The 27,864-nt window shown below is 37.5% G+C and overlaps 1 long non-coding RNA gene across 1 annotated transcript; it reads left to right on the plus strand.

Annotated features, from left to right (window-relative positions):
- The first annotated feature begins 7,003 nt into the window (after positions 1–7,003).
- On the plus strand, positions 7,004–24,439 carry LOC148004676 (uncharacterized). The gene is made up of 3 exons (XR_015624652.1): positions 7,004–7,225; positions 21,654–21,719; positions 22,310–24,439. It is a non-coding gene; the product is annotated as an uncharacterized LOC148004676 (long non-coding RNA).
- The last annotated feature ends 3,425 nt before the right edge of the window (positions 24,440–27,864 follow it).

Here is a 27,864-nt window from a genome sequence, read left to right on the forward strand (position 1 = left end):
ACATTTGCCTAAATGTGATGTCCATCTTGAAAGGGGTGATTTAATGAGGACAATTCTGTCATTCTCTCAAATTTAACTAAATGAATAGGTAATGAAACACTCAGCTCTGGGTAGAGTGAAGCCCATTTGTTTATATGATGCCCACAAAAATGTGAGATTGTGACTTTCACTGAATCAAAGGCAATAACCAGCAACCTATATATTAAACACTTTAAACGATAGAATTTATTCAAAATGGTAATAGTCTGTCTTTCACTCATTCTTCCATGGACCAGACAAGTATAGGTGTTGGCTTTACAAAAGGAAAGAAAGGAAATAAAAAGCTTCATTAATCTAAATGAAAAGTCTATAAAGAAAAGGGGATACTGATACGAACAAAGCCAGAACATACAGGGATGATATTTTGAATTATATAACTGACTGGGATATGATCATTGATTTCCAGTATTTGAGAGGTGAAAATTCTCCCCAGTTTTACCCATAGTCACTCTTTACAACTTTGTTTCCTCACCATAATAATCTGCACATCACTCTCACTGGAGATAAGGCCTTTTAATAGGATGCTTCAGAACCTGGACCATGGTTGTACCATTACCAGAAATGAGAACATATGCTCCTATATTTCAACATTAATATCAACAAAGGAAACATTATGATTCAAAATAATCATTATTATATAAACAATGTAACATATACATTTATCATCCATTGCTCTGGGAACACGGAAGGAAGATGGTATTTGAGTTCAGCTGGGACTACACGATAAGATGATATTTTAAACTACTACTGTGCTGGTTGGCTTTTATGCCAACTTTACATAAATGAGGGGACCTCAGTTAAAAAAATATCTCCATCGTATTAGCATGTAGACAAATCCCTGAGGTATTTTCCTAATCACTTATTTATATGAGAAGGCTCAGCCCAATATGAGTGGTGCCATCCCTAGATAGGCAGTCCCTGACTGTATAAAGAAGAAAGCTAAACAAGGAATGAGGAACAAGCCTCCATTGTTCTGCTTCTGTTTTTAAAATGGCTAGGGTTTTTAATAGATAGGCATTAACAAAATTGATAGCTTTGATAAGACAGTGTCAAAAATATATGAGAATCTGGTGGCTGATAGTGTTTCTGCACAGCAGAAAATTTGCTAAAGCAAATTTGAGCAGTCTACATTCAAATCATGGATCTTAAATGTCACATTCAGTCAGTGAACCTTATTTCCTTTGAAAACAGGAGTAAGACTAAGAGCTTAAATGTAATATTGTCAGATATTATTTAATAACTTCTCAGAGTGAGCTGTTCCATGAGTAGGAATTTTAAGTTGATTTAGTTAGCACTGCGCAATTCCAAAATACTTATTGTAATGTAATATATATGAATATATAAAATATATATCTAAAGTACAAATTGGATACTTTTAAGTTTTAAACTTCAAATTTTATAAAATACATGAACTTGAAAATCAGATTAATGTAGGATATGCATAGAGAGATGCTTTGACAGACTTAGAAAGTTTAATAATTTTCCAGAATAACTGATGATGTTAGCTTTTCTCCAGCTTCATGGGGAGCACAGATGGAATTCATGTGAATCCACATTGATCTAGTCAGCAGGAACAACTTTTAGACAGTGTTCAAATATGCACTCAAAAATGCTCTATAGATCCAAGAGATAATTTAGGTAACTAATAAGGACCTAATGATCTCATCCATACCATATATTATAAGCATTTTATTTATTTGTAAAAGTGCTTTTTAAAGAAAATTAATTTCAGGAAACATAGTTTTAAAACTTTGTTCAGTTATTTTCATTGTAAACTTTTATTTCTTATGATTTTTTAAATTCTGGCACTGGTATTTACTATTGAATAACTGAAATAGTGACTTAAAATCACTATGCCCTGAGTTTTCAAGCATTAACTATGAAAATCTTTACCAAATAAAACATACGGTCAAAAATTAAAGTCCACACAAATTTTCTTTCCAAATTTGCTCATCAATGGCTCTTAGTATATAGTATTGAAAAGAGTACTATTTTGAAAAGTTAGTCTTAAGGATCAGCATAAGAACACAGTATAGGATTAATGTCACTAGATTACATGTTTCTCCTTTGTCACCCGACTCCCCTTTGCCATCCATTTTCATAGTAGAAGAAAACACCTTTCTGCGTATACAATCAGTAGACAGGTAGATGCAGACTTGGGCAATTCATTTCCCAAATGCTAAATATATTACCTGGAATTCAGTATGCATATGCTGGACACATGAGTGAGATCGTTTCCCAGTTTAAATAAGTACACATGAGATGGGCAAAGCAAGAGCTGATAAAAGTGAAGGTCTGAATTATTCAACAAATGTTAGTTCACTAGATCCACAGAAAACCAAAGACAATTTTATTAGTTAGTGAAGACTTTTATTCCTGAGACAACACCTCCTGTCTTATGCTACTGTTTCAGTAGATTTTTTTCCCCCTGCAATCTGTATTTCCCAGCTGCTTTGCCTCCAGCTGGAATTGGGATGTGAGGACAGGATAGAGTTGGCCCATCTGGCCTCTCGGTTACAGCTTCAGACCTCATCCCGATGGAGGACCATGTCCTTTTCTAGGAACCCTATGCCCTCTCAAAATACCATGAAGTGTTTCCACAAACTCTATCATAGTTCCTATGTTTACAATGTGCTGCAGTCATAGGAGTTGCAGTGGTGATATTAAATTTGTTGACATAGGAGTATATTTCCAGATACAGTACTGGAAAAGGAAGTGATGCCTGCATGCAGTAATGACTAATAGGAATCACAACAGTTACATGGATTGGGTTACTAATACAAATCGTCGGTGTGGCAGACTTGAGATTATGACATTTCTCTTTACCCTCAGCGTAGGTGTATTAGCTGCTGTGAAAAGAACACGGGGCCCAAGGCAACTTATGGAAGGAAGGGTTTATGTGGGGCTTGCAGCTCCAGAGGGATAGGAGTCTATGGAGGAGGGGAGGGGAGGGGGGGGGAGGAGAATGGAAGCAGGCATGGTACTGAAGCTGTGAATTCACTTCCAGACTCACAAACAGGAATCAGGGAGCACATTGGGAATGGCCCCAGTATGTAGAAACCTCAAAGTCTGCTATTCCAACGAGGCCCAACCTCCTAATCACTCCCAAACAGTTCCACTAATTAGGAAACAAAGGAGTCAAATATATAAGCCTTTGGGGCAATGCTCATTGAAGCCACCTTTGTAGGTCTTAAAATACTAAGAATACAAAGCACTGAGACACTGTTCTCAAATCCCAGGACAAGGCTTGAATGCAATTGAGTTAACTAGAAATGCCTTTTGTCTTTGTAGAATGAAGGAGACCTGAAAACCAAGGGCTTAAATAAAGCTAGCAGTACCTTAGATCTTAGCATTTCCAGTAGCATTAGATGCAATTGCAGGAGGGAATTTTTTTTTCTCCATCTTTATTAACTTGGGTATTTCTTATTTACATTTCGATTGTTATTCCCTTTCCCTGTTTCCAGGCCAACATCCCCCAACCCCTCCCCCTACCCTTCTGTATGGGTGTTCCCCTCCCCATCCTCCCCCCATTGCCGCCCTCCCCCCAACAATCACATTCACTGGGAGTCCAGCTTTGGCAGGACCAAGGGCTTCCCCTTCCACTGGTGCCCTTACTAGGCTATTCATTGCTACCTATGCAGTTGGAGCCCAGGGTCAGTCCATGTATAGTCTTTGGGCAGTGGTTTAGTCCCTGGAAGCTCTGGTTGGTTGCAATTGTTGTTCATACGGGGTCTCGAGCCCCTTCAAGCTCTTCCAGTTCTTTCTCTGATTCATTCAGCGGGGGTCCTATTCTCAGTTCAGTGATTTGCTGCTGGCATTCGCCTATGTATTTGCTGTATTCTGTAGGCCTTTGTTTTTAACAATTTACCTTAACCTCTGTGTGTGAGATAAGGTCATAGAATGAGGTCTGTCATTGGATGAGAAGGAAGGATGGCAGGAACAGAAAGGAGAGGAGACTGGAGGAGACTGCAGATAAGCTGCTGCGAAGAGAATGTGGAGGCAGATGTTAAGATCCCACTCTGTGTATTTACAGGTTGTTGTGAATGTTCTTAAGGGATGGATGTGTACAGGGCTTTGTATATTTAGGTGGGCAATTATATCTTATCAATTGGATCAGAGGTTATTGTGTTGTGTGTTCTTTCTTGTGGAGAATTAAGTTTTGGAGAGTGTGTGATGTCAGAGACACTGGGCTGCCCCGGAGTTGAGATGTATGTTTCTGGCAAGATATCTACCTGATATCTAGAGGGAGTAAAAGACAGACCATTTTTTTTATAATTTTACAGCAACATCTCTGACCATTGTGAACATAAAGAGAGCGAGAAAGAAGATGAGAATATCTACTTGTCTAATAATTTTTGTTCATTTATTTTAGCAAAGAGTCTAATCTTAAAAGACTCTTTGGAATCAGAAATTTGTAGAAATTCAACATCACATTACATATCACCTGTAGAATAAGGCATAAGACACAGTGTGACAAATATGGAAGTTTAACAGTAAAGGGATAAAATTTGAGATAATTTTCTTATGAAATACTGAAATACAGAGACATTTGATTGACTTGAAATCTGAACAGTTTTAAGTTTTTTAATACTTTGCACAAAAAGTTTAACACTAATTTAAAAAGACATGCATTACAATTATAAAATTTATAATTTTCACATATTTTGTGTTGAAATACTATGGAAAAGTCTTCAGAGTAGAAATCATGTCTTTTTTTTTCACTAATACATAGTCACGTACAATAGAGACAGTAAGTGACACGATCAACATTGTCAACAGTAAGCATCTCTCTTTCCTTTATGTTTAGATGCTTCCTGACATATCTCAGCAGAGAAAAAGTAGAAGCAAAGGACAACCACTCTGGTCTTCACTGTAGAATCTGTAATATTTAAGCCCCAGGACTCTAATAGTCAAGCCCAAATCTCTTCAATGTAACAGGGTCCCTTTCTTTACAACAATGGTCATAGCCATTACAAACTGTCATTGAGTACATTTAGTGTGAGGTTGTGCAGAGCACATCTTTTTCAAATTCTTGGTTATTTCATAAACTATAAATAATGCATTTAGACCATATCTACCCATGTAGGAAAATGGTGTGTCTGGAAATAGGACAGCTGCACATACAACTCACTGCAATTGAGACAGAATGCACATGATTTGTGCAGGCTTAGCCAAGACAAAATGGCAGATGGATAGGTGAGGTAGGCAAGAAGCACCATCTCCAGTTTAGGAGCAAATGGCAGTTGACAGCTACGGGGAGGACAGTCATTTTTCTTTAGGGTATTTTAGGGTATGTCCCCTGGTGGCTTAATTCCCCTCCAGTAAAGAACACACATCCAATAATGTATGGACAGTACACACTGTATTTGATGGATTTAAAAGTGGACAGAAAAGGTATGTGTATACGGGAGGCATGGATGGATGGCCTAAATGTGATCACTGTACATTGTATGATATTCTGTAAGAATAAAAATGAGAAAAACCACCATCCTGGTGTCACGTATAATCTCAGCACTTGGGAGGCAAAGGTAAGAGGATCTCTGTCAACCATAGAGAGCAAGAAGGACCTAGGAGGACAGTTAGAGAGACGTACAGGATCCCTGGAGCAAATAGGTTGAGCAGAGTCTGTTTCTATTCTTTTCTTTTCTTTTTTTTTTTTGAAAAGGTAAGAGGATAGCCTGATCTAAACAGTGAGCTACAGGACAGCCAAAAGCACACACACACACACACACACACACACACACACACACACACACACACACACACACACACACAGAGAGAGAGAGAGAGAGAGAGAGAGAGAGAGACCTTGTCACAAAACAAACAAAAACCAAAGCCAAAACCAGAAAACATCATCACAATGTATTTTGGTATTTTGTTTTCCTTAATAAAAGTTTGTGCTTATGTAAAATTCACAATGATATGTTCTCCTTTTCTTCTCCAAACTGCTTTATTATTATGTGTTATTTTGGTGAGTGCATGTGAATGTGTATTTGTGTCTTCAAATGTGTGTGAAACCTGTCAGGAAGTGAAGAGCATGTGCATATGCATGTGAGTTTGGAGCCCACAAACTGACACAGTGATATTTCTTGATTTCTCTTGGACTGATATACTGAGGCAGAGCCTCCTACTTAAATACAAAGCTCACAGATTAATGTTGCAAGATATTTGATCAACTGTGAACCCCAAGACTGTTAATTTACTGAAAACAAAACAAACAAACAACAAACCGAACACCCTGTTTTTAGTTGTGGCCTACCCTTAGTGCACACTTTTAATCCAAGAGCTTTCTGCTTGAATAGTGTAAACAGGATTATATGAACTCAATTGTGGGTCAAGAGGTGCAGCAGGCAACCAAAGGACAGGAAGTAAATTTAGGATTATTAAGAAAAAAAAGAAAAACAACCATAGAGAGCAAGAAGGACCTAGGAGGACAGACAGAGAGACGCAGGATCCCTGGAGCAAACAGGTTAAGCAGAGTCTGTTTCTATTCTTTTCTTTTCATTTTCTTTTAAACAAAATCTCACTCATTATATTTTATCATCTGACTATATATGTCGCAGGGTATTTTTCAGTCTATGATTTTTTTTATGATCTATTTAGAAGAAAATGATCTGCTTTATTCTAAAATATGTCTCTCTGGATACATATATCAATATTACACTTTATTACTTATTGCAGGTTTATAACAAGCCTGGGATATTGAGCTCCTATTTTTTTTTTATTTCTCTCTTCTTTTGATAAAGGTTTCAGTGAAGCATAGGAAAAATATTTGTAAATGAGGTCTCCTCATATGGGATTTATCATAACTCTAACAACAGTGCAGCAAAAAGCACCTCAGATAACACTGGGCAAACATATTATATTGTCAGTAAATGATAGAAAGAAACTCCAAGTCCATTCGTTTCCATGGAAATGCTAATGAAAGGGCACTGAGCTAAAACTGCAAGCACACAACACAACAGAACAAATACCCAAACAGAAGCCTAGCAACACGGAGTACCAAAGAAAATAGGGAGCAGCTAGTAGCCTCAAGTGCTGTTACTGTGGATGCAAAATGGTGAAGATGCTTTAGAAAAGAAGGGAGCAGTGTCTAATAAAGGCAGACATGTACTGAAGAGCTGGAATTTCTCCTTCAATATATTTATGGACCCATGAATCTTGAAAACAAATGGACGCAAATACAGTAAGTCACAGCCATTTTGCTCATGATTACTCCCACTTCGAACTATCAAATCATATAAGTGAATAGATAAATGCAATATGTAAAATATGCAATGGAACAGTATTTACCAACAAAAGAATAAGTCCTTTGTTGTGGCATTTTCTGGGAAGATAAGATACTTGAAAAAGCTTTTACTGTACTAGACGTAAAAATATGTCTCATATTTGTGTTTAGAGACTACACACATTTGCCAACATCATTAAATTGTACCTTTACAAAGGATGATATTTTGTATTTTGATTATATCTTTAAAATTAAGACATATTAAAATACTTCATATATTTATCAGATAAATCTGACATTATTTCTTACCCTCATAAACTATACAACACATACATGTAGAGTGTGCACACACATGCACACACATGTGCGCGTGCACACACTTCTTCCAGCTTCTTCCTTTTGCCTCCTCAATTATATTCAATAAAATATGGATATTTTCTTAACCTTAATGTTTGAAAAAAGAGCAGATTTAACCAATAAATATGTTTCAAGAGTTGCGATGAAAAGACATCAGTTCAACTAAGCCTGTTTTAGAAACTTTGTCTCTAACCATATAATTCCTCCCTTAGGAAAAGATGTGTCCGTATAACAGTCTTTCCATATACACTTGACAGATACAAGAACAGTGTTCAAGAACAGTGTTGATACTTCAAAAAGCAGGAAGGAGCGCTCTCTTTGGGGCAGTGGCTGTATGTCTTTATATATACTTTTTTCTTTTGTTCCTGACTCAACCTTAGTGGTGAACGGAAGGGCTTGTGCTGAAGGTACTGACCACACTTTACTCAAGCAGTGTAACATTTTAAAAGAAGCTTCAATGTCTCTGGTCTCTTTTCCAAAGTAACAGTATACATCCTAGAACTGAGAGCATGGGACAATCTGAGACATTCAACATTAGGAAGTGGTCAATGATTCCTCAGGCTGTTTGATTGGCTACAGTTGTCATTGCTTCATGCAAAGCTTGTGCCAGCTTTCAAAACAGTGAGTTTGCACAACCAGATGACACATTTTTTTTTCTAGGTGTACTGATTTTGTAGGGCAAAAAATAGTCTGATGGCCTGTAACTTCTTGGTATCTAGTTTTTTATTTAGCTCACAAGTTTTTTTTAAAATATGACCTAATTAAAATTAGCAATATTACAAAGGGAAAATGCTGTTGCCCTTCAGCTCAATGAGAAATATACTTATCTCTTATTATCAACAATGCTAGTAAATTGGTAACCAGAAACTACTTAAAACCTTGTATTGCTAATTAAGAAAATAATCTTCTAAATAGACCAATTTCTTGTTTCATCAAATTTTTATGATATTGTTGAAAATAACAAATTTAACCTAGTTAAGATAATTAGATATATGTAAAAAATAATGTCACCTTCTGATCTTCTGATTCAGGTTTTTTTTTTTTTTTTGTTGTTGTTGTTGTTGTTGTTGTTGTTGTTTTTGATTGTAAGACATGTCATTGTGTAGAAAGTTAAAATTAGCCAAGAGGAGTGTTCTGCTGTTCTATTAGATAGAAGGGTGATTGTAGATAGCAAGGCATATATATGTTTTGTAGAGTTAAAAGCAAGGATGTTGAATGTTTTCATCAGAATGAAAGTCATACATGCTTGAGGTGATACATATGACACTCATTTGATCATCATTAAATCATTACACAAGACAGCCACGTAATGAAACAGCATAAGGAATCCCATACATGAAACTGAAAATGCATTTTTCTAATTTGGAAAGTGACAAAGAACATTGAAATGTCTACAAAGAGCAATCAGATTTAAGATATACAGAGAGCATTACCTGTAACCTCACAGCTAACTTTAAGAGACCTTTCATCGTCGAAAATTTTTCATCCAACTACTGAGTATTTTGGTGGAAAAAAAAGGTTTGAAAGGATGGGACATTTACAAATCCCAAACGAGCTTTCGGATTATTTTATTCCTGAAACTCACATTTCAAGAATTATCTGTAGTCCTCTGAAGCTTCAATCAAAACTTGAGCTTTTCTCAGCAGTCACAACACCTGTGGCTCAGATAAACTGCTGGACACTGAAGAGACGGAGGCTGCCAGACTGTTTCCTTTACTCTATGAAATCAACAATGACTCCAAGAAAGTGTCACATGCCGTGCAAGCTCAGTCATACGTCAGTTATTTGCAACCTGGCAATGCATTGCTACTGAAAACAGCAGACCACAGATATTATCAGTTGACAAACTCATCAATTACTCGGTTAATAAGGCAGTTTCCTCATCTCTAAATTGGGAGAAACTGGAGTAGATCTCCTATGCTTTTGGGGAAGATTTAATGAAGCTGTATATGTGAACTCCCAGGAACAGTTGCGGAGACATTGTGAAAGTCAACTGGCTGCAGTATTATTGTATTTACCCGGATGCATACGTTTCTTCTCCATCTCAAACCTTCCTCCCAGTTTGCAGCCATTTTACTTTTTCAATATTGTTTCTTGGAGAAACAAAAGTACTTCCCCTTTTCCAACACCATACTCATTTTCACAAAACTTAAAAAAAAAAAATTAGTGAAGATTTGGTGTCCAAAGTTCAAACTATTCAGTAAGGGTTGCATTCAAATATATTTACAATCTTCATTTTAACTTACTATATATATCGTTTTTACCCTTACCAATATAAACACAGGTTGCTTTTAAAAATGTTTTAATCTCTATGCCATTTGCTTTCCATTCATGTTCTTCTTTTCACTGTGATCAAAAATCTTCCTTAGTCAAATATTCAGTAGCATTTATAAAGTCTTATATTCCCAAGATAATTACCAATCACTAATAATAATGCAACCTTCCACATTTCCAAGCCATTTGGTTTTCTGATAGACCCACATGGTTTGTTCTAAACAAAGGGGTTTTAGCAAAAGTTACAATCCACGTTTTAATTTCCATAGCTATTGTTTTCCAAAGTCCTCTTCCAGTTCCATGGGGCTGATGCTGCAAGATGTTGGAATTCCCATTAATCTGATACCTAAAAGGCTGATTGGACATAATGTTATCATCATCCCATGCTAAGCATGCGTGATAAGCAAGAGATGACTTTTCAGTGATGAACCATTTGTGCTATGAGCACCTTTCTTGTAACAGAATCTTAAAGACTTAGCCTCAAAATACACACATTTATCAAGTATCATTCTGGCTACTCTTTTGAGTCAACCAAGTTTCAATTATGAAGTTGAGGTCATCTTTTCAAAGATTAGACTTTGTAGATCCCTAACATTCACTATGTTCCTGAGCACTGTGAGAAACAAGGAGATAAACTGAGCAAAGCAATAACCCTTCTTGTTCACATTATTTTTCTTTCTGATTTTCTCTCATTGTTTCCTTGTATATTTCTTCCCAATTAGTCATTTCCCCTGGGTATCTGGGATTTTAGAGTTTAAACAATGCAATAAATTATTTGGACACTGCCCAAGTAGACAGCCTTAATTTCGCTATTTTGTAGAATCTATATGGTGTCTCTTGATTTTATGGGACACGTCAGTGGCACAGAACTTTTGATTGTGCGTGGGGAAACATGGCCACACAATTTCTCAAGTTTATCTTCTGTGTAATGTGTCCTTTAAACCATCTCATAAATAAATCCAGGCATTTTCCTCATCTTGTCCTCCCTTCACAGACACATGCTGGGAGCCAAATGTGTAGATTGTTTCTCCTGACATTATCCTGCCCTCAGGACAACATGGGCAATTGCTTTGCCTTTTGAATTCATGTTGTGCTGTGTTCCGTGTTGGTGAATACTTATGAACTGTCTTTATTTCTTAACTTAAAATTCCAGGGTGTCTTAGTCAGGGTTTCTGTTTCTGCACAAACATCATGACCAAGAAGCAAGTTGGGGAGGAAAGGGTTTATTCAGCTTACACTTCCACATTGCTGTTCATCACCAAAGGAAGTCAGGACTGGAACTCAAGCAGGTCAGGGAGCAGGAGCTGATGCAGAGGCCATGGAGGGATGTTACTTACTGGCTTGCTTTCCCTGGCTTGCTCAGCTTGCTCTCTTATAGAACCCAAGACTACCAGCCCAGGGATGGCGCCGCCCACAATTACCCTTGATCACTAGTTGAGAAAATGCCTTACAGCTGGGTCTTATGGAGGCATTTCCTCCACTGAGGCTCCTTTCTCTGTGATAACTCTAGCTTGTGTCAAGGTGACACACAAAACCAGCCAGTGCAAGGGGTGAAATCAAGGATCCCAAAGGAGGTATGGCAGCCGAGTATGCCTACATTTTCTGCTGAAAATCTGATGTCAGGAATCCTGGAGTGGTACTTAGGTATGACAATTCACCGCACAAAACCTTTCCTATGTGCTTCATGTAGGAAGCATTTTAGTTAACCGAGTCTTCTAAAAATCTGAAGATATTCAAAAACAGCAACGTCTTAAAACTCACTCTGAGTGGACACCATTTAAGATTTACCATGCCTGTCCTATGCCTGGATATAAGATGCACTGGGTCACAAGACTACCTTCTCTACCACCACTGGCAGGAAGATTCTGACACAGTTATGTGTTGGCTGTTGTTCAAAATTCTCAAGTCCATACAAAGGCATTTTGACAATTTCTAGCGTTGAGATTACCAGGCAATGTTAACCTAGGAAATCAGACACTTAAAACATTTTTATTCCAATTCCGTCTTTTCATTTGGCTTGCATGGGTAAGCATGCCTACAGCATACATATGAAGATCGGAGGATACCTTGTAAGAGACATTCATCCCACTCCACCTTGTGGGTCCTGCGGAATCCAGCATCAGGCCTGGGGTCAGTGCCTTTACCCTCTGAGCCATCTCACCTGCCTGAATTTAGACTTCTTTTTTTATTCTCCCCCTCTCCAACCACCCACCTCTTTCTGCCTCCCCACCCTGACATTCCCCTACACTTGGCAGGACCAAGGACTTCTTCTCCCATTGATACCCAACAAGGCCATCCTCTGCTACATATGTAATTGTAGCCATGGGTCTGTCCATGTGTACTATTTAGGTAGTGGTTTAGTCTCAGTAAACTCTGATTTGTAAGTGAAGGGTGTTGGGGTACCTGGAAGAGAATGGGGGACAAGGGACGCGAAGAAGGACACAAAGACAAGAGTCTGATCAAGGCAACAACTTTATTTTTCCCCAAGGCTGAATTTATACCATAACATGGGTAACAGAGGGAGGGGGAAAGTAAGAAACATTTATGCAGGCCAAGGACACAATATTCGTGTGGTCAGGGAGTAAGCTGATGTTGACAGGATGTCAGAAAGGTTACAGGTTTGTCATATCTATTAGTCAGATGTCTTTATCATATTATTATTTTTCTTGACCACCAGATTTGTATTAGTCTTCTGCAGCTGGCTGGGGATTTTCCAAGAACCCAGTCATACTTAGTTCTAACTATAATAATAACATTAATAATAGAGGGCTTCAAGGGCATCGCTCCCAACACAAGGGCTTTTCCTACCATTGATGCCCAACAAGGCCATCGTCTGCTACATATGTAGCTGTAGCCATGGGTCTGTCCATGTTTACTCTTTAGATAGTGGTTTAGTCTCAGTAAACTCTGATTGGTTGGGATTGTTATTCTTATGGGGTTGCAAGTCCCATCAGCTCCTTCAATCCTTCTCTAACTCCTCCAATGGGGACCCCATTCTCAGTTCAATGGTTGGCTGCTAGCATTTGCCTCTCTATTTGTCATGCTGTGGCAGAGTCTGTCAGGAGACAGCTATATCAGACAGCATGCACTTCTTGGCATCAACAATATTGTCTGGGTTTGGTGGCTGTGTATGGGCTGGATCCCAGGTGGGGCAGGCTCTGGATGGCCTTTCCTTCAGTCTTTGCTCCAAACTTTGTCTCCATATCTTCTCCTATGAATAGTTTTGTTCTCCCTTTTAAGACGGACTGAAGCATCCCATCTGCACTTTGGTCGTCTTTCTTCTTGAGCTTCAAAAACTAGTTGTCTACAAATCCTTGGGATGGAGGTAAGTAAAAGGCAGGGAATGTTTCTTCCAATGTAAAATGATGGATCGTGACTGAGCTTAGAGATGCTTTTTATACTGTTTTTATTTTTCCCTTGGTTTGAGTCTGGCAGCTGCCATTGTTCCCGGCTGCCAGCATCTGAGCTAGGAACAGCCATCCCTGTGCTGAATAATGTACTATAATGAATCACACCCTAAAACTACAATAAATATCACATACACAGATCAGCTTCTTTGCAAAATCACAGCAAATATTCTGTAACAGTAAGTTCAAAGGTCTCTCTTCTGCATATGGAAACGACTTTGATCATTTCTGGATTATAGAAACAGCTTTGCATTTTTGCTTTTCTACTGCCTTTACCGTGCCCTCTTGAGGTCTGTTTTCTGCCCTTTGATGGCAATTCAGAATGCACTGTCTTTGGGGGTCAGTTTCAAATAGGGACATTTCCCATCCAATCTAAATGAAATCATTAATCTTGAATTCTATTTGAGCTTTTATCTCTCACTAATCCAGGCCTCAGGGTACTGTTGGTCCCAGCAGAGAGGAATGAGTGGGATGCAGGATGAGATCGTCTTGACTTCACATATTTTATTCCAAAATCTCCTTGTTTTGTTATTTTCTTACCAGTTTCTTCTCCAGGGCTCTCCCTTAGTTTTGGGCCATTGTCTGTCCTTGATATACTTCCTGGACATATTAGTAATTCCTTTGTACCTCGTGAACAGTACATCATTCTCTTTGATCGGTGGTGTGATTTGTTTTCTATGAATCCCTGACTCCACCCTTATGAACTTCTGCCCTGTGCTGGCTGAACAACTGAGCTGAAGGTTCCTTCTGCTACACATCTTCCTGCTCTGCCTCTTGTAGGGTTTCCTGTGGGGTTAACACAAAACTTACAGATTTCTTCCTGTATGAAAGAGGAGAAATGTAAGTGTACCCCCATTTTCTGCCTTCATACCCCTCTTTCCAACTTTTATTCTGGTTCAGTCAGAAAGCTTTTGACTTGTGAAGGTCAGATGCTTGCCCTTCTGTTCTAATTATAAGAAATGTTTTTGCCAAGGGTCTTCCCCCATTTTTTTTAAAATTTGTTTTGAAATGCTGGGAATAGAACCCAGGACTTTACATTTGCACACAGTATGTAAACCCTCTCATACTGAGTTAGGGGCCTATCTCTCCCCATAAGTTTCTAAAGGTTATAATGAGTATTTTTTCTAATACATGTAACTGAAAGCTCTGCAAATTATATGCTCAGGTGTCTACAATCAGTATAGAAAAAGGACCTGGCTATCTGACTCCACAGAGAGTGTAAAGGAGAGATAGAGTAATACCACAGTAGCATGTATCACTAAGAAACACTAGCTTTTGTAAAGCATGTGCAGCCTGGGATGGGTATTGTAAGAACCCTGTCCACCCTCTTCCTAGGAAGAACTAGTGGGCTTGCTTTAAAATCACAGCTATCCTTTTCACTGCCTGCCCTGCAGCATCAAAGAGTTAATGTTTCTCAAACTAGAGAAGTAATAAACCTTCCTACAAGTGTACTGTTTTTGAAAATTCACGGATGTCACAAATAAAAATCTTCTAGAACATGAGACTCACATATCTTAGTATCCTTTATTTGCATTCAATTATTCTTCCTTTGTTCAAGGCATTTCAGTCTGAATATTTATGTCTTGATGTGTAATGGATATTTCTTATTCTGCAAATAATTAATCTTTCAGAGACTGTCTGGTGAAACATTCATATCAATTGCATCAGATACTCTGTTATGTTATACTTAGAGTCCTTAGGGAATTGTAAAAATATGTGTGCTTGCCAGGAGTGATATTGTTGCTTTCCATAATTTCTTCTGAAGTCTGTAATGTAATTAATCTGAGCTTGGTGCTCTATCAACTTCAATAACCCTGAAGACCTTATTACACTCTCCAGCTGAAAGATAAGTATCAAGTGGGTACCTGAGGGGATTAGATTTTACTGTCTTTATTGTCAGCCAATATTTTAGAAACCAATTCAGCCTGTACACACACACACACACACACACACACACACACACACACACACACACACACACACACGAAATTGTATATTAATCAGAATGAATGGAGCTTTTTTGTTTGCCAACTCATTTTTATAACAACAGGCAAGGTTTAGGCAGAGAGCTTGTGAGGATTCTAATAAGGAGGAAGAATATTAACCTGTGTCTGTGTAGGTAAAAATCAAGAGTCTATTTTCATTATTAAAGCTGTTTGTCGTTGCAACCAACACAAGTTGTCCCAGGGAGTATTGTCTGTGCCTGCGGTTTTATAAAACATCTTTTCAGTATCTCTTGGCTTCTTTTGACTTGCTAAGACAGTATGTGATCAGATACCCAGGTAATAGCAAACCTTGGCTTGCAGATTGGAAGGGTGACACCAAAGATGAGAGGAGTAATGGTGGCTTAAACTCAGGCTAAATTTATGCAAAAAAATTGGTTAGTCAAATGATGAACAGATGCAGCCGAGCATTTTCATCGTTCTTGTTAAATATCCTGAAAATGATTCTGGCTGGTTAAACAGGAAAATTGCATCAAAATGAAACATGTACATGAGTAAAATATTAATGACTGGGATCCATTCAATAGACTATAGATAATGCTGCTCTTTTTAGCTTCCAGCTGTGAAAACATAACTTACTTTTTCTGAGTGTGGTACAGGGGTGGGCTTCTCATTTTAGTTTCTTTCAGTATAATTTACTATTTATTATTTTTTTTTAGTTTTTGGACACAGTTTTTTCCTTTCATGGATATCTCCAGTATTGTGAAAGTGGCCTCTTAGTTGTAGGCATCTAGTGGGTGCTTTCAACCTAAGAGCACCCAATAGTCACTGGTGTGTCATAGACTGAGGATTCATTGAGGCCTTGTTGCCCTGAATGTCCTTTTAAAAGGAGTCCTGTGTGTTTGCCTCTCTGGCCACAGTTTGCCGGGGCTGGACTGATGAAGACAGAGTTCACCTGTTACTATACCATGTAAAATCTTGGCTTAAAATATAAGATGCCTTCTATTTGGGGGGAAGAAATAAAGTATACAGCCGTTACGGCAGAATCAATGTAGGCAGAATGATAACAGTGAAGTTTAATGAACATAAATACTGATAAAGCAAAATCAAAGTACAGTGAGTATCTAGTTACATCAGCAGCACATTTGTGTTGTCCAACAGCACACAGAAAAGATCATTCTGTACCTACAAATCAGGCTTAGAAAACAGGACATTAGTAACTTGTCCATAATCATCCAGCCTCTTGAACCCAGTAGTTTGGTCCAGGGTTTACATCCTTAAGGACTAGAATTATACTGTCTTCCGTCACTGCTATCATAGTGGAAGGAGAGTTGAAACATAATTGAGTCCTTATAGTCTCAGAAAATGAAGAGTACAGAGTCGCTACTTCAGCTGAGATCAATTCTATGTCTTAAAGGCATTTAAACCTTCAGGCTGAGTTAATCCCAAGTCTTTAAGATCAGAATATGGAATGCGTTTTGTTTTGTTTTGTTTTGTTTTTTTTACTGAGAACTTTGGACAGTGCTGAACCTTGACATCCTTGCTCGTTAGCCTACTAAAAATAGTTAGGGGATGGGGATAAGAGCTTGAGTCATAAAAACAGACTCTGAAGAACCAGAGGAATCACAGCAGTAAGAAACATCAGTCACCGTTAATGCCCTCAAAGAACCATGTGGTTGACTTCTGCTAATCTTAAGCAAAGAAGGCAGCTTAATTCCAGCCTCCTAGTGATTATTTTCATACTACCAATTCTTCAACACTAAACATTTCTCTACTGATGTTTAAGAAAGCTCTAATAATCACTTGTTGAATAAATAAAGAAAATGGGGGAAGCATAAATGAAAACTGGAGAAAAAAAGGAAACAGTGGGCTGGTCAGTGAAAGTCAGAACTAAGAAGATGGGAATCTTGAATGAGAAATGGTCAATTTTATGTCAACTTGACACAGGTTAGAATCATCTGAGAGGAGGGAAGCCCAATTAAACAAATGCCTCCATAAGACTGAGCTGTATGCAAGCCTGTAGTGTGTCTTCTTTTTTCATTATGTCTTTTCTTTTTTTAAAAAAAACTTATTCACTTTCCATCATGATGACAGAGCCCTCCCTCCTCTCTCCCAGTCCCACTCTTACAAAGTTCTCCCCCAGTACCCTCTCCCCTTCTCCTCAAAGAAGGGGACCCCCCCATGGCTTATCAAGTGCACTCTCTCCCCCTGAGGCCAGACAAGACAGCCCAGCTAGGAAAAGGGGATCCAAGGGCAGGCAACAGATTCAGAGACAGATCTAAGACTCACGAATTTTCAATACCACTTACCTGTCTTTGAGAACTACAACTATGTGTGGCTGATCTTTCTTTACCAGTGTTTTGGGAACCCAAGCAGTGGAATTGGAAGTACTCTCTTAGGTTGCAAAATGTAAATAAGGTGGATTAATATTCACCTAAGAACCTCCTTCACCCAGGAGCTCTGTGAGAATCACAGTTTAAATAATGTATTTTCTTCTTAGGAGATCAACATTACTGAGATTATTACAGAGTTGGAAAAAGCTAAAAAGCTACAAGTGGACATCTCTACAACAACTTAGTTTCGAACTTTATAGTTTAGTTCTATAAAGATGAAAAAAATCTTCTACTTGGTAGCTAACTATAGAAAAACAAAATAACAAAACAAACAAACAAACAAAATTTATACAAAAAAATTAAAAAACCCCACAACAAATCCTTGTAATAAACCTTAGAGGTCTGCAATTGAGTTTGGCTACAGAGCAAAGAAACCTCCTGACTTAATTTTTCAATATATCTGTATAACTCTTGTCTCTGTCTTTTGGTTTTCACTGTTGTATCTGAAAAATTAATTCACCCAAAACTTTTTTTTTAAAAATCAAATCTAGCATATGTTTTCTTGATATTTGTTTTATTTGGAAAACAAATAAAAATTTAGATTTTGATTAATTTCATTAATTTACTAGACAATAGTGGCCAATTCTGAGGTCTATTTAGATTAGTAGGTTATTTAATACAAGTGATAAATGTCACATCCAGGTAGAAATTTTTAACAATCACTTTTCAGCAGAATTCACACAATTGAAAAATCACGTTGAGATATGAGACCAAAGACAGTATATTCATTAAGAAAATAACAACTACCTTATGGATCACTCAAGCTATCATTTTACGTGGCACCCACTCTTCCCCAATGATTTTGTTCTTGGCTTTTAATTATGTGGTTTTGCAAGAGGTCAACCAATTACTGAGCCTTTCAGACAGAGAATGAGTGAAGTGCCTTGAGAATTACTTAATGAAATGTGCCTTTGATCTGAAAAGAATTCAACGGCAATCACAAAGAGGGATCAAATGAATTTATTTGACTATTTCAAAGTAACTTTGGCAGGCTGAGTTAAATCCTCAGACTAAAAATTAGGAGACACAAAAAAGTTAGAATAGTTCTATCACAAAAATATCTTGTCAGAATTGACAAATGGTCTCAAACTCAAGTTTCTTTCAACTTTGAAAGGGAATCATGCTTCCTATCACAGATAATTTAGTGATATTTATAGAGCTAATTAAGGTTGCCAATAGGACAGGATTTAGAAAGTATCCATGAGCATTATACTTGGTTACTGCAGACTTGTCAACGCTCAAGGGCTGTAGCAAGAAGACATCCAAAGCTTGCTAATATTTTCAGTAGAGCGATGTAGTGGAGGGCTCATGAATGGCTCTCAATTTAGTATGTTATCTGATATTAAGATTTAATATTTAGTAAGTTAGTAACTTCTATTATGATCATAATTAATAATGGTAACTAATACTAGTAATTTAATAATCAGATATTAAATCTTCATATCAGATATTTAATGTTAACTCTCAATGGTATTTTCTGAGATTGATATTAAGCTTTCGTTTCACTCAGCTTACATGTATAAATTACATTTTTTTAAAATAAAAAAACGTCACTTCTCCATGAGTTTTCTATTTTCGTGTCTGTATGGGTGAATGATATCAAGTCCACTGATTTCATGATGGGATTGTCCAACAATCTATAAGAAAAATAAAGGCATAGCAATTAAACCTTTAAAGTTGCACCCATACATGTATATTTCTTTCCCCCAAGGCTTCTAAGTGTGAGACAAGTGGTTAGGTTCTCCAGAATTCTCACAACATCGCATGGATGCATCCACAAAAATGATTCTCACAGGGATTTTAATCATACTTCTCCAGTCTGTTCCTTCATTTTACTGTACAAAATATAGAATAGAAAATCTTAGGTTTGCCAATGCCAAGGTTCGTGACTTGACAACTTTCATGGCTTATCTGCTGATTCTAAAAATCTTAGTAATCTAAGTTTCTTTGTTGTTGCAGGATTGTTAACTTATCTTCTATATCACATCTTGATTCAAATTAGTAAATGATAAAGTGATAGTTTTATGCATGTGCTTCTATATAGAGAGAAAAAGTACAACTACACAGTTTGTGTTGTATCTCTTCTCTGTTGCCTCTAATTTTCTTCATGTTCTTGGCCTGCATAATGACTCCATCTGTCAATAAACCACATATATAAATTACATGATGTAATCAAACCATTAAAACATATTTCTCCTCTGATGTAACATAGTTAGGCACTTTCTATAGACAATGTTATCTCTAACTTTTATTATTCCACATATTGCCAGTCACCTATGTATGACATTCTTAACACTCTTGACGGGATGGGTCTAAATGGTTAACATATCATGACCATAAAAATTCCTTTAGGGGATTTGTCTTGAGAAAAATCTGCTACTATGACTTTATGTATTCCTTCTCCAACCCATATGGTAAAGTCTTAATTAATGCCCAGCATTCTGGGATATGGCTGCATTTGGAAATATAGCCTGTAAAGAAAAGAATTGGGTTTAAGTGGGGTTTTATATTTGTGCTTTGACCCAACTTGACTGATGCCATTCTAAGAAAAAGATATTAAGTTACAGGCAACACAACAGAGACAGAAGAAAGAAATGTCCATATGCAGCACTTATCTCAGAGAAGGGACCTCAGAATAACATGAACCCCACCAACACTTTCATCTTGTCTTTCTGATGTTCAGAAAAATAAACTTTTTCTTTAATCCATTCATTCTGTGACTTTTTTGTTTGTACCTCTAGCAATCTAATTCAAAGCAAAGACTTTTTTTTCTCAGAATTGATGGTCAAATTCTGAGGGGAGGGAATTCTTTTAGTGTAACCAGGTGTCCGTAGATGCTGCTAAGTTGTCACAGAATTACAGTGAGTGTTCACATTTTTTCACCAAAACAACGGGAAGTAAAACCATTTTCCCAAAAACTAAGCACATATTGTGCCAATAATAGAGACTTTAATACTAACAACAGGCTGGCCAGGAAGCACAGCAGAGGCTATCAGCGTCCTCCAGGAAACCAACAGGATGGGTAATTACAAGCTGGGGGGACAGCAGATCAATAGTGAAGGCTCCAAGACAAAGTTCCGTGCAAGTGAGATGATGGAGCTCGGAGAGCACGTGCTCCCAACCTGGGCTGGGTCCTTAGGGTCATGGTAGAAAGAGAGGACTGGCTCTGAAAGATAGCCATTGACCTCCACACACACATTGAGTGTATCAGCACAAACACACACACACACACACACACACACACACACACACAAACACATACACACACAACACGTACACACATACACACACGCTTACAGCTCACACACTCATAATGATAATAATAGTAAAAATTTAAAACTTAAGGGAGGCAGTGGGAATATCAAGCATTCTATTCCTATTTTTTCAATAAATTTGTTAGTTTTAAAAATTCAAGAAGCCAACTTGTGAATATTCTATTTTATATTGAAAGCTGATTATTAACTAATTTTGGAATACTTTGGCTGGTCACGCAGTACATGCGTGTTAGCTGTGAGTGTTAATAAAATGTGCACATAGTTTGCAATGATTTGTTTTTGGCTTTGCTATCCATCCAGCATATATTCAGAGACAAATAACCCTAATAACTTTGGAGATGAACAGCTTGGTGAGATGAAATTGTCAAATAGTGGCATGCTTCCCCATTCATTAAGAAAAAAATTACAATTGTTTTTTTTGCCCTCATGAACAGTATGCTTGTTTGGAAAAACACAAGTGAAGCCAAGTAAACAGCATGAGGCGATTGAGTAAATTATAAACAGAAAAGCAGGCCTAGTCAAGAACCAATTTCTAGTCCAGACGTAGTGGACTATTCTGTGTTACCAGCACTCAGAAGGGTACCACAGAATGTTTATAAGTTCAAGGTATGTCTGGCCCTTTCAAAACAAAACAAAACAGAAAAAACAACAACAAAAAAAAAAACAAAAAATGAGAATAACGAATAAAGAAAGTATATTATTCAGCCATTTAATATATGACATCACGATATTTGCAGGCAAACAGATGGAACTAGAAAATGCATTCCTGAGTGAGATATCCCAGAATCAGAGAGACATATATGGTACGTATTTGCATATATATAGATATTAGTTGTGAAGGCAATAATAACCAGGCTACAACCCATAGATCCACAGAAGGTAGAGTAGGAGAATAAAAAGAACACATAGATGTGGATAGCAAAGGGAAATAGAAGAGATAGCTATGAATAGATGAAGGCTGTGTGGAATGGGAGGCCCAAGTGGGGCACAGGAGAGGAGAGAATGGTGTGAGGGAATATAGGAAGTGACAGCTAAAACTGGGGGGTATTTGGGGTGTACAAGTAGAAACTTCCAAAACTATAGACATACGTGGAGATAATCTAAATGAAACTGTCAAATAATAAGAAAGAATCCCAGCCGGGTATTTCTTGTTACCCAATGAACCCTTCAGAAAAAGAATTGGATTACATCTAATTAAGTTGTTAGCTAATGGGGCCTTACTGAAATCCCCAAACAACCCGGGCTGTTGCCAGTAAGCTGCTCTCTACAGACTGACAGCCAGGGTCCATTATTAAAGACAACACCCGCACAACTAAATAGAAATGGAGACGACGACGAGATGGTGTTTACATACAGCCTTAATGCCTCCTACATCCCAGCATCTTTGTTACAGAAACTTACTCTGCATGCTCTCAAAAGGGAAGCGTAAACGCCAAGGTGGCCCCCAAACTTCTCTCCAGTGATGTCCTGCCTGCAAGACGACTAAGGCAATGGTGGCGCAAAGCTTGTGGGAGCAAATCACCAGTAAGTGATTTGATTTAAGGCCCATTCCAAGAGAGAATCCATACCTGACACTGCTTGGGTGACCTAGAACCTGAGACGAGATGGGTCAGGTACCTAGGGTAAAAGCAAAGAATACTGGTCTAAAACATGTAGCGATAAAAGTACTCTTATTGATACTCTGCTATGGTCACAGATCAGTGCCTTGTTCAACCGTCCTCCGAGAAGCTTCCTCCTGTTGAAGATGGGAACAAACACAAAGACCCACAGCCAGATATTATGCAGAGAGTAGAGACCTTGGAACACGAAGCCCTCAATGGTTTACCACAAACAAATCCCTCTCTCGAGAACCCAGTAAACCCCAAAGAATACTAGGCAGAAAAGGGGTAAGAGCTAGAGAGGTTGGAGGACACCAAGAAATCAAGGGCCTTTAAATCAACATGAGAACAACTCATAGGAACTCAGAGACTGACACAGCACGGGACCTGCAGGAGTCTCCACCCAGTCCTCTGTCAATATATTGCGGATTCAAATTTCGTGTGGTTTTATGGAATTCCTGAGTGTGAGAATGAGTTTGTCTCTGATTCTTGTGAGTTCTATTGCTATTTTTTAATATTTTATTTATCTATTGATTGATTGATTGATTGCCTTGCCCAACTGTGATGTAATAGATTTTGTTTTATCTTATTCTATTTTACTTTTAAATAATTAATGAAAACCTAGTAACAGCAGTAAAGGTTAACAGCTGAATTGTCACCTACATCAGGTAGAAGGGGGAAAAATTGGTTCCCTCAAATAGTGTGATAACTGTGAAAGGATCATTTATTCAACTCAAGTTGCCATCTTGGAAGCATACTGCTTCTGTCTGCTAACCCAGGGATAGTCCTGGAAGCTCCTAACCTCTGCAAAATCTTATCTAGGTCTAGAATGCTCTCAGCCTCTGACACTTAACTGATGATTATGCCTACACTTTCTGGCCTTTCTGAACTCTCTCTCTCGCTGACTCAGCTCCGAGGTTCGGGCTCACAATCCTCTCCAAGCTGACTGATTTAATTTGGCTTCTCCCTCAGCCTCTTGACTCTACTCTGCTTGGCCTCATACTTACTCTGGCAATGTTTGATGCTTTTCAATTGTTGTGTTTGTATGAAATAAAAGTAAGGTTAACTCGTAGTTTAGACAAACTACATTATCCCAATTATTTAAACCATAAAGGAGCATCAAATGCAGTAAAGTATTCACTTTTCACATAGAATATTATAGAATCTAGGGACAGAATATTATAAAGAAATCCAGACTTATGTTCAGCCAGTTAAATTCATCCTAATTGTTATTTAATCTAAATGAGAACCTTGGTTATACCTCCCATAAAATATGCACTTATTTCAATAATATTAGCAGCATGAACAGAACTCTAAATTAGTATATGCACAGATATATAATATGTACAATGTTAAAATTTAAATTTACAGTTTTTCATTTTTCATGGACTCTAAAGAAATACACTTTTATAGTCATTGAAAAAATATTATAAAAATATCAGGTGTTTTATGTTGAATCATGATTAGGGGTTATAAGCATGCTTTTTTTTTCCTAAGAGAAAAATGGTTTTTATTGTGTAAGAATGCAGTAATGTATTTCTTTTCTCACTTTTATACCTCCATAAAGTAGTTCTTTGAAATTATTATAGAAAAAGAAAGTGCCTAAATGCATTTAAATTTCATTTTGCTATCCGCAAAAAAAAGTGACTATTCCACAGATAAGTATACCCCAAAATGGTAAATAACCCATTATGCATGGAACTCACTGTAAAACCATAAAATCCTGCACACTCAGCACTCCATGCCATCAGAATCATTTTTTCTTTACTAGCATCAAAACTTACTTTTTATTAGACCTAAAATGCCCTGTATTCCACACAAACTTACTGTATTTTAGAATGCATGTGGGGAGGGGCAGAAAGGTGAGGGTAGTTGGGGAGGGGGAACACCCTTATAGAATAAAGGAAGGGGGATGGGAGAGGGGGCTTATATTCTGGAAACCGGGAAAGGGAATAACATTCGAAATGTAAATAAAAAAATCCAATAAAAAATAAAGTTAAAAAAAAGAACGCCTATTAAAGAAATGCACAGTCAAGTTCAAGTTCTTTGTATAGTGACTTACCCATTGCAAAAGCCTGCAAATGTTCTTTCATGTTCCTGTGTTCTGTCTTCTTGATCTTACTCTATTCAGACTGATATCTCATGCTATTTAAAAATAAAATAGTGTAGTTCTATGGCAGCCCAGGTTTCTCCTCTCTGGGTGGAGGAAAGAACCAGGATGGAGACAGTCGTTCCTGTCTAGTTGGAATTTACCTTCATTTTTGGTACAGAACTTGTCCCATACTCTCTTCCAACGGAAGCAATGGTATGTAATAGATTCTTTAGCTGGGCTTGGTGGCATGTGCCTGGAATTCTTCACTCAGAAGGTTGAGGCAAAAAGGATTACAGAAAGTTTGAGCTAAGCTCACCTGCAGCGTTAAACACTGTCTCTAAAACAATCGACCAAACAAGTGAAAAACTTAAAAAAGAATAGCCAACAGTAGAACGTATATGGATGTTCTGAAAATATTATGCATCCTGTAAATTTGTTCACTTTATGAATAATTTATCATGATAAATATGTCACATTCTGTCTCTTATAATCTAATCAAGTGGAACCTGGTATTTAATCTTCATATTAGAAAGTAAGTGAAATTTCATAAGCATGCTGTTCCTATGCTGACTGCTTTTAGAATGAAGCATGCAAGAGAAGCTTTATAATTATTTTCCAAGGTTTATTATTTGATATATTATTTGAAATATAACACATGACTATGATATACGATTGAAAATTAAAGTAATTTACTTTCCCGGTGTATGTATATCTTGTTTTGTCATCTAAGCTGTGGCTTTCATTCAAAAGCTGCGTAAGTCTGGCTTATACATTAGTGTTTTTCTGATGCCCATCTCAATAAATTTATTTCTGAACTGTACTTTGGATTCACTGTACTTTATAATCCATAATCTACAGGAGTAGAGAAAATATATTCATGTGTGAGAGAACTGAGGTAACTTTAGTAAGTTTTAATTTCATTCGACCAAGATGAAGACTAGGGGATATCTGCCTATAAATCAGGTAGTGACAGAATTAAGGAAGATTGGGCAATGGCTTTGAAGCCAACATATATATATATATATATGTATATATGTATATATATACAATATAATATAAATTACATATTCTATGTAAATTAATATATAATACATAAAATATGTAATAATATAATAGGTATAACAATGTAATAAAATATATCTGTATATATTTTATATGAAGAAAAGAACATGTCTTTACAGAATATGTCATAGCTGTAAAACCAAGGTAGCCTGGAAAGAATCACGTTGTGGGAAGTCAGTAATGTAAGACTGGAGCAGACCCAGTCTTATTCTTAAGAACTAGATGTGGCAAGTTGGTTTCTCATTTGAGCAGCAAGGGCATGGAATGGTTAGATCCACAGAAGGAAATATCTAGGAAATTTGGGTGTTGGTTCCAAATGGGGAAGGCTAACACTAGAAAATTAGAAGAAATAAATGTGCATCGGACTAACCGGAGAAAGAAATGTAATTTAGTGGGTAGCCACACAGAGCATAGAACATGGAAGGAGATGAAATACCGCAGCGGGAAAGTTTGGACGAAAGCCCTAGAAACAGAACGTGGGAGTAATTGCAGTATGCTGTGTTTCGCATGCAGCTTGTTTAACACAAAATCCTGTTGTCATGTTCTAGCCAAGATGTCATATATGTCAGCATAGCATTGGTGTAGGTGCATGCATGGCACCCGGAACTGGATGCTATCTATGCACGCGCATAGACTAAGGACTAAGATGCACTTCTAGTACCTTCAAGAATATTTTATGGTTACATATCAATTTGACTTTTGCCTCTAAAGATCTTCCTTGAAAATAACAATAGATCTCTGATGCATATATTTTAATTTGGGTTTCTACTATATATCAGTCAAAAGAACATCGAAAACTTTATTTCTTCAGCAAGTATATTAACACCGTGACTTAAATATCTTTATGATATACTGTATGGACAGACAGATCTTTCGGCTTCTAAGTCAGCATGGAAAGTGTGACCCTGATGATAATTACTCAAAAGTAGCTGGTGCGATTAAGTTTTCATCTCACCTCAGTCAGAATGGCTAATATCAACCACATATCTCCCAGTGAATGCTGGCAAGTTTGTGGAGGAACCAGTGCAAACTAGTGTACCCACTGTGGAAATGTGTGGAGGACCATCAAAAAGCTAAAATTAAATCTTCCAAGTGACCGGGCTCTATTACTCTTTGGCATTTATGCAAAGGATGCAACATCATCCTCTACAAATACCTTTTCAGCGATGTTCACAGTCACCCTGTTCAATATAGTAAGAAAATGGAAACACCGTGAGGCTTATTCTTGGTTTTCAACTTGACTATGTCTGGAATTAACTAAAACCTAAAAATGTCTGGGAACACCTGTGAGAGAAATGTTTGCTTAGCTCAACCATTTGAGGTAGGAAGATCAACTTCTAATCTGGACCTTGGAGGTGGAATGATAACCTTCAATGCAGATCATCTGAGGTGGGAAGACCCACCTCTAATTTGGGCCACACCATCAGCTGGAAGCTGATAAACGACGTGGAAAAAAGGAACTTTCTTTGCCTGCTTGCTCTCACTTTCTCAGCTAGTCTGTTCCTTAATGGACATTAGAGCCGACTTCTTCAAGATTCTGACACAGACTGATGACAAGATGTGACATCTAGCATCCTAGACTGAAGAGCTACTGCTTTCTTGGTCTTTCCATTTGGAGACATCCATTATTGGACTACCTAGATCACAGACTGTAAGCCATTGTAGAAAATCTCCCATCTGTCAGTCAGTCAGTCAGTCAGTCTGTCTGTCTGTCTGTCTGTCTGTCTGACTGAATGACTGTCATCTATCTCTATTATCTTCCTGGGATATAGGACTTACAGAGGGATATTGTGTAACACCAAACCATGAATGAGGTAGTAAACACTGAATGAGGCTTTATATAAATTCAAAGGGCAACAGGTTTACTAAATGTAAGCAAGAATCTAAAGAACTATTATAATGAAAGTGAAAAGCATCCCGCTCCTTTTCCTTAAAGTAGAAAATGTGAAATTGAAAGAAATAACACACTGGATCATAAAGAACATTTCCACCTGACATTATAAATACTTGTTGAATACAAAACCAAGAAGAAATCACAACAATTTTACTTCAGGATGAAAATTTAGCTCTAAGGGGAATATTCAAGAGACCAACATGAATACCTTCAAACTGCAGAAGGGGCTGGTTGCTAAGGAGGACTTGTTTTATAATTACAGAGCATCAAGATAAAAAGCTTATGAAAGCTTCAATGACTCT

This window comes from Rattus norvegicus, chromosome 7, assembly GCF_021556685.1.
Source record: "Rattus norvegicus strain SHRSP/BbbUtx chromosome 7, alternate assembly SHRSP_T2T, whole genome shotgun sequence".
Taxonomy (NCBI): Eukaryota; Metazoa; Chordata; class Mammalia; order Rodentia; family Muridae; genus Rattus; species Rattus norvegicus.